The sequence below is a fragment of the Durio zibethinus genome, chromosome 4 (genome assembly GCF_047325235.1).
Source record: "Durio zibethinus cultivar Kanyao isolate XHJ-2024 chromosome 4, ASM4732523v1, whole genome shotgun sequence".
NCBI lineage: Eukaryota > Viridiplantae > Streptophyta > Magnoliopsida > Malvales > Malvaceae > Durio > Durio zibethinus.
In genome coordinates this window covers 32,325,449-32,339,964 of record NC_143165.1, presented here as the reverse complement: position 1 = coordinate 32,339,964, position 14,516 = coordinate 32,325,449, and the positions used below count along the sequence as shown (strand labels likewise).

Here is a 14,516-nt window from a genome sequence, read left to right as displayed (position 1 = left end):
TAAAATTCAAAACAATAAAATAATACCTCTCGAGCTTGACCATTGACCCCATTAGACCAGGCCCAATTGATCCGAGCCTAGACCAAATTGGGTATCTGCAGTTGTTAAATAGAAATTGTAATTAAACATTTAGTTTGTAAGTACAACTAGTTATACTTGAATTCAATGATTGAAGAAACTGCAGATTGCAGCATAATTGTAGCTCTAACCAATATATACACAGAGTATTATCCACTAACAGGATCCATGACTAAAAGTAACAACTCAACACACAAAACCAAAGATGTGATTGTAGGAAGCCACTTTACATCTAGTTTTATTGGCAAGCAAGAAAAATTAAAAAAATGTTTCTATATTAGATTTCAACAGATATGAAATATAAAGAAAAAATAAACATATATGCATGTTGAAGCCCACTCAGAGAAGTTGATAAGCATCATGAGGATGAGCAATGATTTGTCAGGATATAGGAACAAATACAGAGTAATAAAGACATAGTATAAGAAAGATGCTAAGGCTAGGAAAAAAAAGCATGCATGTTTTGGGAGTTTTAGTTTATCAAAGTGAGTATTCAACCTATATACCTGCCGTACCGAGAGAGCTAAAAACTCTATTAAGACGACATTAAGCATTATCATCCAAGCTGGCATTGGAATAAGTTTAATGACAATCTTGACTTCCTCTATTTGAGTCACCGTGCAAAGCTTCCATGGATTAGGGTTGCTTACTTCTTCCTTCAGTTAGAGAGTCGCCTTGTCCGAGCATTATCGTGCTTACTAGGAGTTTCAGTTTATCAATGTGAGTATTCAATGTATATGCCTGCTATACCAAGAGAGCTAAAAATTCTATTAAGACAACATTAAGCATTATCGTGCAAACTGGTATTGGAATAAGTTTAATGAGAATCTTGACTTCCTTTACTTGAGTCACCGTGCAGAGCTTCCAGGGATTAGGATTGCTTACTTCTTCTTTCAGTTAGAGAGCCGCCTTCTCCAAGCATCTGTAACACCAAAACTTGGAAATCAAAAGTCATGAATAAAGTAGATTAATGGTACACTTTGGAAATCAGTGAAGTATCTTTCTACTACCGTTTATAGCAGAATGCCTTCCAGGGAGCTAATACAGTCCTACTAACTCGCTTCTAATGAACGAGACATTTTGTTTCCTAAAGGCAATAGCCAGGACCTGGGCAACTCACATTAGGGGATTGCCTCCTGGCAACCTATGCCTGTACAAAATAGTACCAGCAAAGAATAACATTTTGGATAAGCCCATAGCTATAGCTAATGAACCAAAGGTCACTCCCTTTCCACACTCTATCTTAACGTAGACTACCAAAGTGAATGCCATAGTTGCCCCAATAGTAACAAAGAGGTAAAAGAAGTTGAAAAATCTATCAAAAAAAGTCTTATAATCTTTACCTCTTTCATCAAACTGATCAACCCCAAAAGAAGAGACACAGGGCCTTATACCTATGACTCCAAAAGTAGTTATATAAAGGACAGTATATGGATAAAGCATCTACCATGGTTTTGCAAGCTCACAACTACCCAAAACCAGGGACAACTGATCGCATTGATATTGATTTGAAATAAAAACTTTCATAGTTGCACATAAAGTTATTCCTGTCAAACCCTGTTGGATACAATTGGATTGAAAAATGAATAAAAATTGATGGAAATAGTTTCTTAACAAAAAGGTTTTATAGGGATATCTCATTGCAAGATAGATTGTGGTAAAAATCCCTATTGTCCAATATCGACCAAGATAGACATCAGCTAGAAAACCACGAAGAACATATAATGCTTGAGATATCCTGAGAAAATTGTTAACTGCATTTGAAGAACTCAAAAAGAGACTATGCATTACATAGAACATAAAGGCCACCATGTTAACTCAGAGGCCAAAATAAGCCATTCGTTCTACCTTCTCATTTCCTAAATAAAAAAAAAAGGGTCAAGTTCACCAAACAAAAGAATGTTCACTATAAGATTCTCTTGTCCAAAAAGCTCTAACTTCAAAAAAAATGCACATTTTACTACTAATAGAAAAGTATGACACTTTTTAACTGCAAAAATTAGTAAACCAAACAACCACTGACCATAACTCATTCAGTAATATTACCTTTATTTTTCTCTCGGATTCTTAACAACGAAACCAGGAAATTGTCTGGCTAGATTGGTAGGTATGGCATGTAAATCATGATAGGGTAAGGTCCACTAAGGGAAGATGATCTCATATCCATTACATTTTTTTACATGATTTATTTTTGTTAAAAACGTTCACTACAAACTCAACTTTTTTAGCCCATAAAGTTCATACAAAAAGGTAGAACCAAAAAGAATTATTTTCAATATATGGATCCCACTATGAATATTTTAATGCTCACCATGTAGTTCCATTTTTTGATTAGTTTTCCTAAAAACTCCATTAACAATTGTAGCTAATTTTGAAGTATTAAAAGTCACCTACATAAAATAAAGTGCAACAAATCATTGAATTTTTCTTTATAAAATAAGTGATTACAAAAATGGTTTGTCTAAAAAGAAAACTTACAAATTTCTTACCGCTCTTGTAAACCTCATTGACTTAGGTCATTCCATTCAATTGGATCCTCTGGTTTTTTTTTTTGTCTCTAATTGCTATATGTTCTTTTTGACAAACTTTTTTTACAATAAATTAAAAAACCCAAAAAGCAAGAAATTTTTTTTTTAAACTTACTTGAACTCTTCAAGAACTCTTACATGATCAAGGGGATACTTCATAGCCATCATCGAAGTAGTCAAAATAGTTTCATAACCAAAATATAAAATTGTGATTATTTGATCAATGATATCATCATCAGTTAGTTTATGTCTAGTATTATCATTTTTTCTTATCAAGTAGCCAAGCATGTCCTTGTGGGATTCTTGAGAATCTATTCTCTCTTCTATGAGTTGTCCTAATATACTTACAATATTTTTCCTAGCCTGCAAATCATAGTAAAACATCTTACTTATTAATTATAAACAGAAACTACAATGAAAGATTGATATAAGAGTTGAAATGCATGTCAATTTACCTTGATAGGAAGTGATAAGGTCCTTAAAACCAATTTAAAGAACTCAAGCATGAATTCTTAAGCTACTGAATTGGATTTAGCACTAGCACTTTGCTTAAGTGATGATAAAAATGCCATATATACAAAATATCAAATAGAAACAAATTAGAAATAGGGGAACTATGAGCAAAAACATTTAAAATTTTTCATAGTTTTTGCATGAATTTGAATGTCATACAAACCTCTTTGGTCTTTTCTTGTATGTTAATGACTTTGTTGTCCCAATTATTGAGGAAAGTTCTCATGAATTCATCTATTTTTGGCAAAAGTTGCTATCTAATCATGGCGTGGCTAATGAAGGCAAATAGAGCTCCTCTCATTTGCTTATAAGTGAAGCCATGGACTGCTACAATGTTACATTTTCCCAAGATATCTAGCTTATAGTGGATCCAAAGTTGAATAGTAATATCCTCATGAGCTTATGGTGTGGACTCCTTAACAAACCAAAAATTAGATGATGAAAAAAAAAACGTTATCTAAAATAATATCTTCTATAATGAATCCTATATAGAATATCTGACTTTTTCTGTCTTTCTCTACAGTTCTTCATCCGAGAAAAGAAAAAGCCAAAAAATTAAAGAAACTAAACATAAAAAAGATGGGTTAACAAAAAAAAATAGCATGTACAAAAAAAAAATCCAAACGCAAAAACAAACCTAGAAATCACAAAAGCAATAAAACACTCAACAACATTCAACTTAATCCCCAACCACATTCAACAATACCTACACAAAAAAAAAAAAAAAAACTAATTAAACAGATAATAAAAACCAATTCACAAAAAAAATAAAAAAACCTAATCCAATTACCAAAGAGCTTGAACAAACCCTAAGACAAAAAAATATATATCAATCAAAAATAAAATGATAACTTCATTCAAACAACATGCAAAACAAAAAAACTCCTAAAAAAGACACAAATTATGCACTATAAAACTATTTTTCTATAAATAACAATCTAATTTTCATTCAATATCTAAACATGCAAAGAAAAATTATTAAAAAAACACATTCACAATAACATATAAACCTGAAAATCATAAAATTCAAATCCCATTTAATATAAAAATATATAACAGCAAAATCATCCTAAGAAAAAAAAAAAAAACTACATTCAATTAAATAACAAAAAATAGTCACAGATTTTACCCAAAAACATCAAAGAAAAAATATAAGAAATGAAAAAAAAAAAAAAAAAACCAACAAACTAGAGAAGGCTTTCTTTGATGCCAAACTTACACTTTCTTAATGAAAACTCAAAAATAAAAGTTTCAAAATTGAAGTTCAAACACATCTAAAATCAAAACACAGCTATCAAACATTAAAGAAAAAAAAAAAACACCTGTAAATAGTGAAAGAAATTTATACTATTTCATCCAAGTAAAACATCCCACTTGTTCGACTTAAATGGTAAAAAACTAAAAAAAAAAAAAACAAAATAAAAAAAGTACACATGGCAAGTAAAATCTTTTAAGAATACTTTTTATATAAAGTATATAGATTCGAGCGTAATACTTTTAATATAGGGTATATAGATTTGAGAGTCTTAGACTTGTGAAGTCGACACCGACCATTCACAAGTCTGAATATTTAGTGGATTGACTTTTTGGCAGTATATGGGCAGGTTGTTCAAGTGACTCTTTAGTCTGAGCTTGGTGGCAGCATATGTTTCATGCGTTATCTTTCAATTGATATTATAAATAGGAGTCAGTTTTCACTTTACATCATCCATCCGTAAAACAAATATATATTTTTTTCCTATTAAAATCTTCTGGCGTGTTTCAAGAGTTGTAATTAATAGGGTGAAGAAGATGTCACTTTTGGTGGAGTTTCTGCCTTCTAACTTGTGCAGGTTAAAACGTGTACAGTTGGTGACTAAGATTGTTGTATCTGAGAGACAGCGTGCAATACAACCTCTTTGCATCAGTTTTTATCACCAGAGGATGCGTATCGTCTCAAGAGAGCGACCTAGTCCGCGCTCTCAATCTCTGTCACCCTATTTGACAATTCGGCTGTAGCTAACTGGTCTTCCAATCCAATTACGTGGAACTAGTATGTGACATTCTCCAATTGGAAGTCCTCTCACGTCTCAGTGAAAGTCCTATCACGGCTCAGTGATTGTTCTTTTTGGTCATATTTGGAGACGTGTGAACCTCGTAATTTTAAGTATGCAAGTCAACACAATACAATAGCACTGCTTATGCCATGCATATTGTTCAAAGCAGATAAAATATTTGACCAGTGCACTTATGGATCTCATTATAGCTTTCTGACATATCTCTCTACCGGGCTTATTTACTGCTTAATTGTCTCTTACATAGCCTTTGCTATAAAGTAGTAGCTCTTGCTCATATCACTTTCCAGCAAAGATGATTTGCTTTATAAATTCTTCCTAAGGTACAAGGAAATTGCATTTTGCTGAGCAACATAAAAATACAAGACAATTTAGTGCAAAGCTACAACGTCATGTTCTTAATCAAACATGGCTAACCAATTACTATTGTGTTACAGTTTCCTCCCTGGAATATCAAATTCTCCAAAAGCAATCCAACAAATCTATTATGATATATAATTTGAGATTGAAATATAGGTATTATTAATGCTAAACTAAATGGATTAATTAAAAGACAGCATCCAGCATCTACAATACATTTTCCTTTCTCTTTTATAAATAAAAATATTAACCTAAATGAACTGAACACGGCATTGGAACCTCTGCACAGTGTCGAAGCCCTGTGTTCATTCGTCAAGATGTAGCCTGGCAGCCAGTTATATGTTCACTATTCAATTATTAATTGTTCCATTGAGAAAAAAAAATAGTAGACTTCAACCACGCTTAAACCATGCTCTATATTTTACTTCAGATAGTGGTGCTGTTTTAACTACAATCTTATCCAAACATGCGAAGCCAACATTGACATTCGCAAGTCTAGAATGTTTTAACGTGGATGACTTTCTTTGGCACAAACCGACGGGTAAACTCCAACTAATTATATTGATTCCAGGATGACCTGGAAATTGGGATCCCATGAAGGAAAAAAATGATCATATGTTGAGACTTTAGGGGACTTTATGGGAGTACGCTGATTAAAATTTAAAAATTTTATATTTAATTTGTTAAATATATGACCTATTGTCGTCAAGCCAATGTGAAGAATTCCAGGACGACCTAGAAATGGGGTTCCCATGGTGGAAAAAATGATCATATTTTGGGAGGACTTCATAGCAATACCCTCATCAACATTTAAGAATTTTATCTTTAATTTGTTAAATACAGTCAAGCCAATGCGAAGAATTAGTTGCCATGTAAATGCTCGCTTTTGGACTGAATCCGAGTTTTAAATACTTAAAATATGCATACTAGCAAATTAGTTTATTTATAGATTTATTGTTAATCTATCCTTAACTCCCAATCGTTATTTACTTTATTCATTGAAGACATTATATGTCTAAATCATCTTGAAACATAATCCCCAATAGTCTGATTAATATGTATGCACCATCTGAGCTACTACTCATTGGCTATTTATTAAGCATGGTTAATTTTGCGCCAAGAACCTTATATTTATTAGCTAAGCTCACTAAAAACTTACAATGAATTCAATATAGCAAAAAAAAAAAATAGGGCGATACTACATAAATGCAAGTATTGATGATGTGAAAAAGTATGATTTTGGGACCGTTCAGGGAAGAGGTTACTCAAGTAATGTTTGAAGATATCTATGATCATATTACCAACAAAATTATGATACATAAACCATACACGCATATATTATTTGATCTTTCAAATTTTATTTTATTTTTTTTCACTTCAATCCTTACGTTTATAAGATCAATATAATCTTAATATGAACCTAGCTCTAATACCAAAATTGGTCCAGGAAACACACAAAAACAACACTTAAAAGCGTCTGAATTACACAAGCAATATTTAAAAAAATAGTTATAAAATAGATTAAAATATGTAATTAAGACAAATGTATAAAATGCACTAATTAATATTAAACAACTTATATTTTACAAGTACTATAGGGGTTTTGGTTTTTAGTGACCTTTTTTTTTTCTTACGTTTAGTAACGTTTATAAACGCCACTAAAAAATTTACGACATTTACGAAAAACGTCAGTCAAAGTGCAAGCTATACAGGCATCTGAAAAATAGCGACGTTTTTTGTAAAACGTCACCATATTAGTGACATTTGTATCTTTGATACGCCGCTAATTTAGTGACATTTTTATCAGAATAATGTCGTTATTTTGATAGAGTTTGTATAAAAAAAATGTTGCTAATTTAGCGTGATTTCTAGCAAGAGCATTGCTATTTTTAGTGGTGTTTTATGGTACAAACATTACTAAATTATTCATTTAGTAACATTCTTAAACACAAATGCAGCGAAATTAAAAATTATATTTTTTAAAATAAAAAATTTATGTTAATATTTATTATTTTCATAAACGAGTTTAAATTCAGATACTGAAATTAATAGAAACTTAATTCACGTTCAAATATGCATCTAATTAACACAAAATTTAATAATTAGTATAATAACATTCAAATTTTTTAATACATTAACAAAATAAAAATTAAAATGTATGAAATTGATGACTATATACATTTTGAAGGCTGCCAATTGATGAAAAAAAATTTTTACTTTGGTCACTAGCATGCTCAAGAACCTACTGAATAATAGCATACAATTTTTAACACTTCATTGCAAGCTATTTTGATATTAAAAAATATAAATATTTACTAAATATAATATCTGAGTTGGAGGACCACCGAGATCAGTTCCTGAAAATTATTGTTGTACACAATTTATAAGATGATCGAATCGATTATACAACTACTGAAATTTTGCACCTCTTGCTTCATTCTAGCACGTTTTTCCTCAATTTTGGTAAGTTCCTGTTCTCTTTCTACTTTCATTTGCTGGAAACGTTGTTGCATAGTTTGTAACTCCTCTCTCAATATAGAAATGTCTCGAGAAGACTAACTTGCTAAGAATGTAAATTGCTAAGAACTTCGTCCATAGTAGGTAGATAGTGTTGGACCCAATCCAAGGCCTCAGACCCGTCCATGCCTTTCTTTTCTAGCAACTTCTATGAATATTTGATTTTTCAATTCTTGCATGTAGAGAGAACCATTAGATGCTACTTCAATCTCAGCAGCTACTTTAATCTTAGCAGCCATTTTTTCTTTTCCTTTCTCCTGTAAAATAGTTATATACAACTATCAAGTTTAATGATTAATTGATAATATGTTAAAAAGAGTAAATATTAACTTTTTGTTAAAATAGACATTACAAATTATCATAATTTCTTGTGTTTCGATATTCATGTAAGATTCATCTTTTTTTATGTGTGTTAAGCAAAAAAGTTTCACATGTATAATTTGACCACCTATCTCAATCTCCTATACAAAAACATATGTTATTTAATATGATACATATCAACCGTAACTTATTCATACATATCATACCTGTCAATCAAGTTTAAAAATTTTGAATAATGTTAATATCATGTATTTATAGTTTGGCCACTTTACAACACAATAGTTTTAAACAGACATAAACGTACATAAAAGCATTTTGGCCTTTCACACATTTCAATCATGGCAACCAAATTCAATTATTTGGACAAGTTTAATATCACAGATTGAAGCCATTCAAACTGTTAAAAGCCATTCAAACTATTAAAAGCCATCCAAAAGTTTAATTTGTATTTTTTCCTTTTAAAGGCAAAAATAGTCCCAAATAGACATAAACGATAACTTTTTCACCCATATTAACCATAAAAACCAAGTTCAATTAATCATATAAGTTTAATATCAAGTATTGAAGCTATCCAAACTATTTAAATAGAATAATAACAAAAAATTTGTAATTTTACCTAAATAGACATAAATAATAACTTTTTCATACATATCATCCGTCTCAACTAAGTTCAAAACTTTTGATAAGTTTAATATCATGTATTGAAACTATCAAAACCATTAAAATAGTACAATAAATGTTAATTTGCATATTTACCTTTTAACAACATAAAAAGTTCATTCATTGAAATAAATTTAAAATCATAAACTTACTATTTCTTTTTGCTTTCTTGCAAAAATTTTTTATCCACTTGTGTGGCTATATTTTTGTTGTTTTCTGCTACCAATCCCAATATGTTCTCTTTCCTGTTATAAAAAATAATTGGGAATATCATAGAAATACAAATATTTCCAACTTAAAGTAGAAAACACTTTTATTATTTCATTCTACTATACAAAGTTATAAATTAGTACCTCTTTTTTTCTTGAGAACCAAAATCTAACTAATTGTTCATATTGCCACCTAATCACATTACGGGATAGATTTTCCATCATCGCCTCTACAGTTGTATTTCTATCGAAATACTTATTCTTCAAATTATGCTTATAATCTTCTTATTTCTTTCCCAATGACTAAAGCACAAATGAAGTTGGTATTTCAAGTTCAAATTTTGACTGTAATAATACAAAAATGAAAAGTTTTAATCAATAAACCAAATTTAAAATAATTAATTTTTTATATGTAATTAATTATACTAATATCTCAATAAAGTTTAAAGCATCGACCTTTACTTCTTTTGGAACTTTATGCCATGTTTCATAATGAATAGACAATTTTATTCTATTACAGGCAAGCATGCCTAGAAATCCAGCCAGTAGTTAGCCTCTTCACCAATTGGTTGTCTATCAAAGTTTGTAGATACTACAATATGCTCGTTCGGAGGTAGTACAAACAATTCCTTCAAAGTTGTTTGACCTTTGGTCTTTCATTGACCATTGTTATCAATTGTAAAAATTAAAAAATTAATTTGTAAAATGGCAATACTTTTATCATTATAATCGATTTGTAAATATGGGGTGCATGATACCTGCATTTAAATTTAAAGCATAATCAATTGATAGGATACTATCTAAACCTAGACCTCCCATATTGCTAGATTCAATATCAATTAAAGGGTTAGAAGTGAATGAATTAGATCCAACAGTACGTTCATTCCCCTCTAAAAGATTCAATTCATCACCAATATCAACAAGTGCTACAGACGATTCTAAACTAATATCTATGATATGTATTCCTTTCAATCTACTCCTCCACTTTGTAGCTTATTTGCATCATAAAAGCAAATATATAAAATATATTAGTTTAGAACATATATAAAGACATTAAGAAGTTAAGAAATCATAACACACGATACAAAAAGAACATATCAATTTAATTAAATCGAAAGATAATGTATGATTTATAATACAATAAATATATAATAACGAATGCGATATTAATTACATATGATCATTTACTATATTATGTCTTAAACACCTGAATTATAAATTATAGATGATCCATCATGGTTCATAAATGTCTTCATTAACATCTTCACGGACCCACTGAGCGTAGGTACTAAAGATATTTTCATCGAAGTTTTGTTCAGCAAAAAGATAACATTTAGTTTCATGTTCAACATCATATCTTGTATCTAACCCCATATCAAATAAGTCTCTAGGTGTGTTTCAAATAATAACAAACCAACCCAATTCTTTGGGATCTTCAGAATAAAAAACTTGTTTGACTTGAGATGAAAAAACATAAGGTTCATCGATGAGTGGTTGTCTAGTGTGAATTAATTAAGAAAAATTTACAAGTATAAATCTATACTGATCTTTCTTAATACCTCTCACACTATTCACATCAGTCCAATCACACTGAAATAAGATAATTTTCCATTTGTCATAATAATCTAACATAATAATGTCATTAATCATGCCATAATTGTCAACATTTCCCTCTAAAGGGTTTGTGTCCCTAGCACTAGCATATCTAGTAGTTGATGAAGCAACAACAACTCCTGAATTTTATGTACTGCTAAATCTCTCATGAGATTTAGTGTGAAATCTAAATCCATTGATGATGAAACCTTTGTATCGTTTCACAATCCCGTTCGAACCTTGTGAAAGACACTTAACCTCTTCACTAACAAGCCTTCCACTCCAAACCTATAAAAGTGAAATAAATATATATGTTATTAATGTTAATTATATCATAAGCATTCTATGTAGATTTGTCACAAAATGAAGTATGGCATTACTTACAGTTGCTCCTAACCATTCATGAAAGTTTTCAATGAACAATTTATCAAGCTCTCGAGGGTTTGATCATCGATAATGTGCAGAAGCTCTCAAATTATTTTTATACTCACTTCAAAGCATCATGATAAAGTATTAACAATAAAAAAAAATAAAATAAATTACACTTAATTTAATGAATAATTTTCTTGCTAAAAAACTTATGTGCGAAATGATTCAATAACATCATAATGAAAAAGAACATATCGATGTGCTTGAGCCCAAAATTTATCATCTAACTCCATCATTTTAGCTTTGCCTATTGGTTGTCCAAAACTTTGAAAAAGATACATGTAGATAAAGTCATGTTGTTGCATACCGACATTTCTCGATGGTCTATTAAATCTCATTTCAACATCTTCCAAATAACGAGAACAAAATGTCATACACTCTTCTGTTAAATATTCTTCAATAATAGAACCTTTCGGATAGCGTTTGTTACAACAATAGGACTTTAACCTCCCAAAAAACCTATCGCATAAAACATTAGTCATATATCTTTTCAACCAGAGTGGCATGATCATCAATAAAAGCCTAATCAATCCATTAAACAATAATATATTTCGATAGGATACATCCATTGATAATAAATTGACCCACCGACTTTTGCTTCATATAAAAGGTGGATAACTAAATGCATCATAATAGTGAAGAAGTTTAAAGGAAAAATCTTCTCTAAATAGTATAAAGCATTCGTGGCTCGATCTTGAAGTTTGTCAAGCTCTTCCACATTCATACATTTCCCACATAGAGATTTAAATATGTTACTCAATTCAATTACCACAGAAGTGACTTACTTTAACATTGATAAACGTAAAGCAATTGGAGGTAAGTCTTGTATCAAAATGTGATAATCATGTGACTTCAATGAAGAAAGTTTTCACTCTTTAGATTCACATATCTTGATATATTTGACGCATAGCCATCTGAAACTTTGACATTTTTCAAAACCTTGCAAAACACATCTTTTTCAGATTTAGAAATCCCAAAATAAGCAATAGACAATCGATATTTGCCATTAGAAAGTAACTTCAAATAAAGGTCAGGGTGAATCCCCATATCAATTAAGTTAAACCAACTTTTTAAGTCATCCTTTGATCTTTTATTCGCATTAAAAATTGTCCCGATAAAATTTTTACAAACATTCTTCTCTATGTGCATCAAATCAAGTTTATGGCGTAATAAATTATATTCTCAATAAGGCAACTCAAAAAAGATACTTATTTTTTTTCACACTCAGACTCATTTTGGTCATCTTTTTCATCGTCCTCTTCATCACTTTGAATATCAAGATCACCAACATTAGTATCAGTATCACCAACTTGCGTAATATAAGGCCAGACACCTTCAAAGTTGTCCCTTACTCTTTTCTTTAATTGAGTCATTTTTTCATAAGTGAAATTGATACCTTTTAACTTTGACAAGATATTAGACCCACTAATAGGTAAATGTGATCTTCTCAACTCTTCAGTTTCATTAAAAAGATATTTTTAAAATCTAAATCGATGATTATCATCTAACCATCGACAATGTCTCATATAACAGAACTTCATACCATTAGGTAACCACTTCGAACATGTCTGTGCAACACAACATGGACAACCATAACGACCTTTTGTACTCCAATCAGATAAATTCACATAAGCAAGAAAATCATTGATAGTCCATAACAAAGCAATATGCATATTGAAGTTCTCTTTTCTTTATGCATCATAGGTCTCAACTCATTCCCATAATTGCTTTAACTCTTTACTAAGAGGTTGTAAGTAGATGTCTATGTCATTACCTGACCTTTTTTCCCTGAAAATTATCATAGACAATATAAATGATTATTGCTTCATAGAAATCCATTATGGTAAATTATAAGGAATTAATACAACTGGCCAAATACTATAAGAAGTACTCATCATTTTGAATGGATTGAATCCATCATATGCTAGTCCAAGCATAACATTTTGAGGATCAGATGCAAAGTCTGAAAACCTAAAATGAAATGATTTTCATGCCAAAAAATCTACATAATGCCTTAATGATCCATCATCTATCCACTTCTCATGATGTCACCTCATTGAATCTACAGTTTTGAAAGATATGAAAAATCATTGAAGTTTTGGTATTAATGAAAAATAGTGTAAAACCTTAACAGGCTTCTTTTTTACACTGACCTCATCACCATCCTTATTCAACCTTTCATCAGGGTTTTTATCCACCAAACGAGAAATACCACACATATGACAAGATTCCTGATTTTTTTATCACCCCAGTACAACATGCAATCATTAGGACAACTATGAATTTTTTTAATCCGATACCTAAATCCTTGATCATCTTCTTTGATTGCTTACAATATTCAAGGATTTTTGCAAAATGAAACATTTTTTTCATAAACTCTACTAATAAAGTCGAGAGTTTCTCGTTTATCCATATAAGCATTTCAAGTGAAAAAGACGAATACAAAAAGATAAATTTGAATGCTTTGAGCCTTCATAAAGTTTTTCATTCATATCCTCAAGCAACCTATAAAACTTGCTTCTCCTCTAGGTTGTTGGTCACCTACACCTATCCCAAGTTCACTAAATTTATTCATTTCAATATTGGATTAATTAAATCCATCATTTTAGGGAGAACGATTATGAAAATGTTGGTTATGAATGTTAAAGCATTTCACAATATGCTTTTAATGTCATCTGCTATAAAAGGATCATATTGGTGTTGAGGAGCCCTTAAAGTTGAAGAAACTCTAGTGGAAGACCTAGATGATATGACTCTATGAAAATACCAATTAACATATCCCAAGAGAAATTCAATACAAATTAAATGTTCAAAAATAACTTAACGCATTTGTCAATCTATATTACCACACTTCACACATGAGCATAATATCATATTATCTTCACTTATATTCTCAAATGTAAAATTAAAAAAAAATTTCACTCCATCTCTGTACTCTTGACTTAATCTTGACTTTTGCATCCAACTCTTATCCATTTAGTATTTGCTACATTATCAGACCAAATGTATATAAATAATTTATATGAAAATGAACATGTCAAATATTTAAGTTTACTATGTTTTAAACAAAAGATAATAACAAGACCAGTAATTACAAAAAATGAGAACTCATTTTTGTGAAGTATTTTATCAGGCACTTGATATTATGAATATCAAAATCTACTGCTAACATAGATAGCACCTAAGAATTTTTATAGTTAAGGTTGAAATAAGGTAAAACAGGTACGAGAAAACTCAAAAAAGAAAAAACAATG

At 30.3% G+C, this 14,516-nt stretch overlaps 1 pseudogene; it reads right to left on the bottom strand.

Moving 5' to 3' along the window:
• Nucleotides 1-417: 417 nt before the first annotated feature.
• LOC111289001 (protein NRT1/ PTR FAMILY 6.1-like) lies at nucleotides 418-12,635 on the bottom strand (annotated as a pseudogene).
• Nucleotides 12,636-14,516: the final 1,881 nt, after the last annotated feature.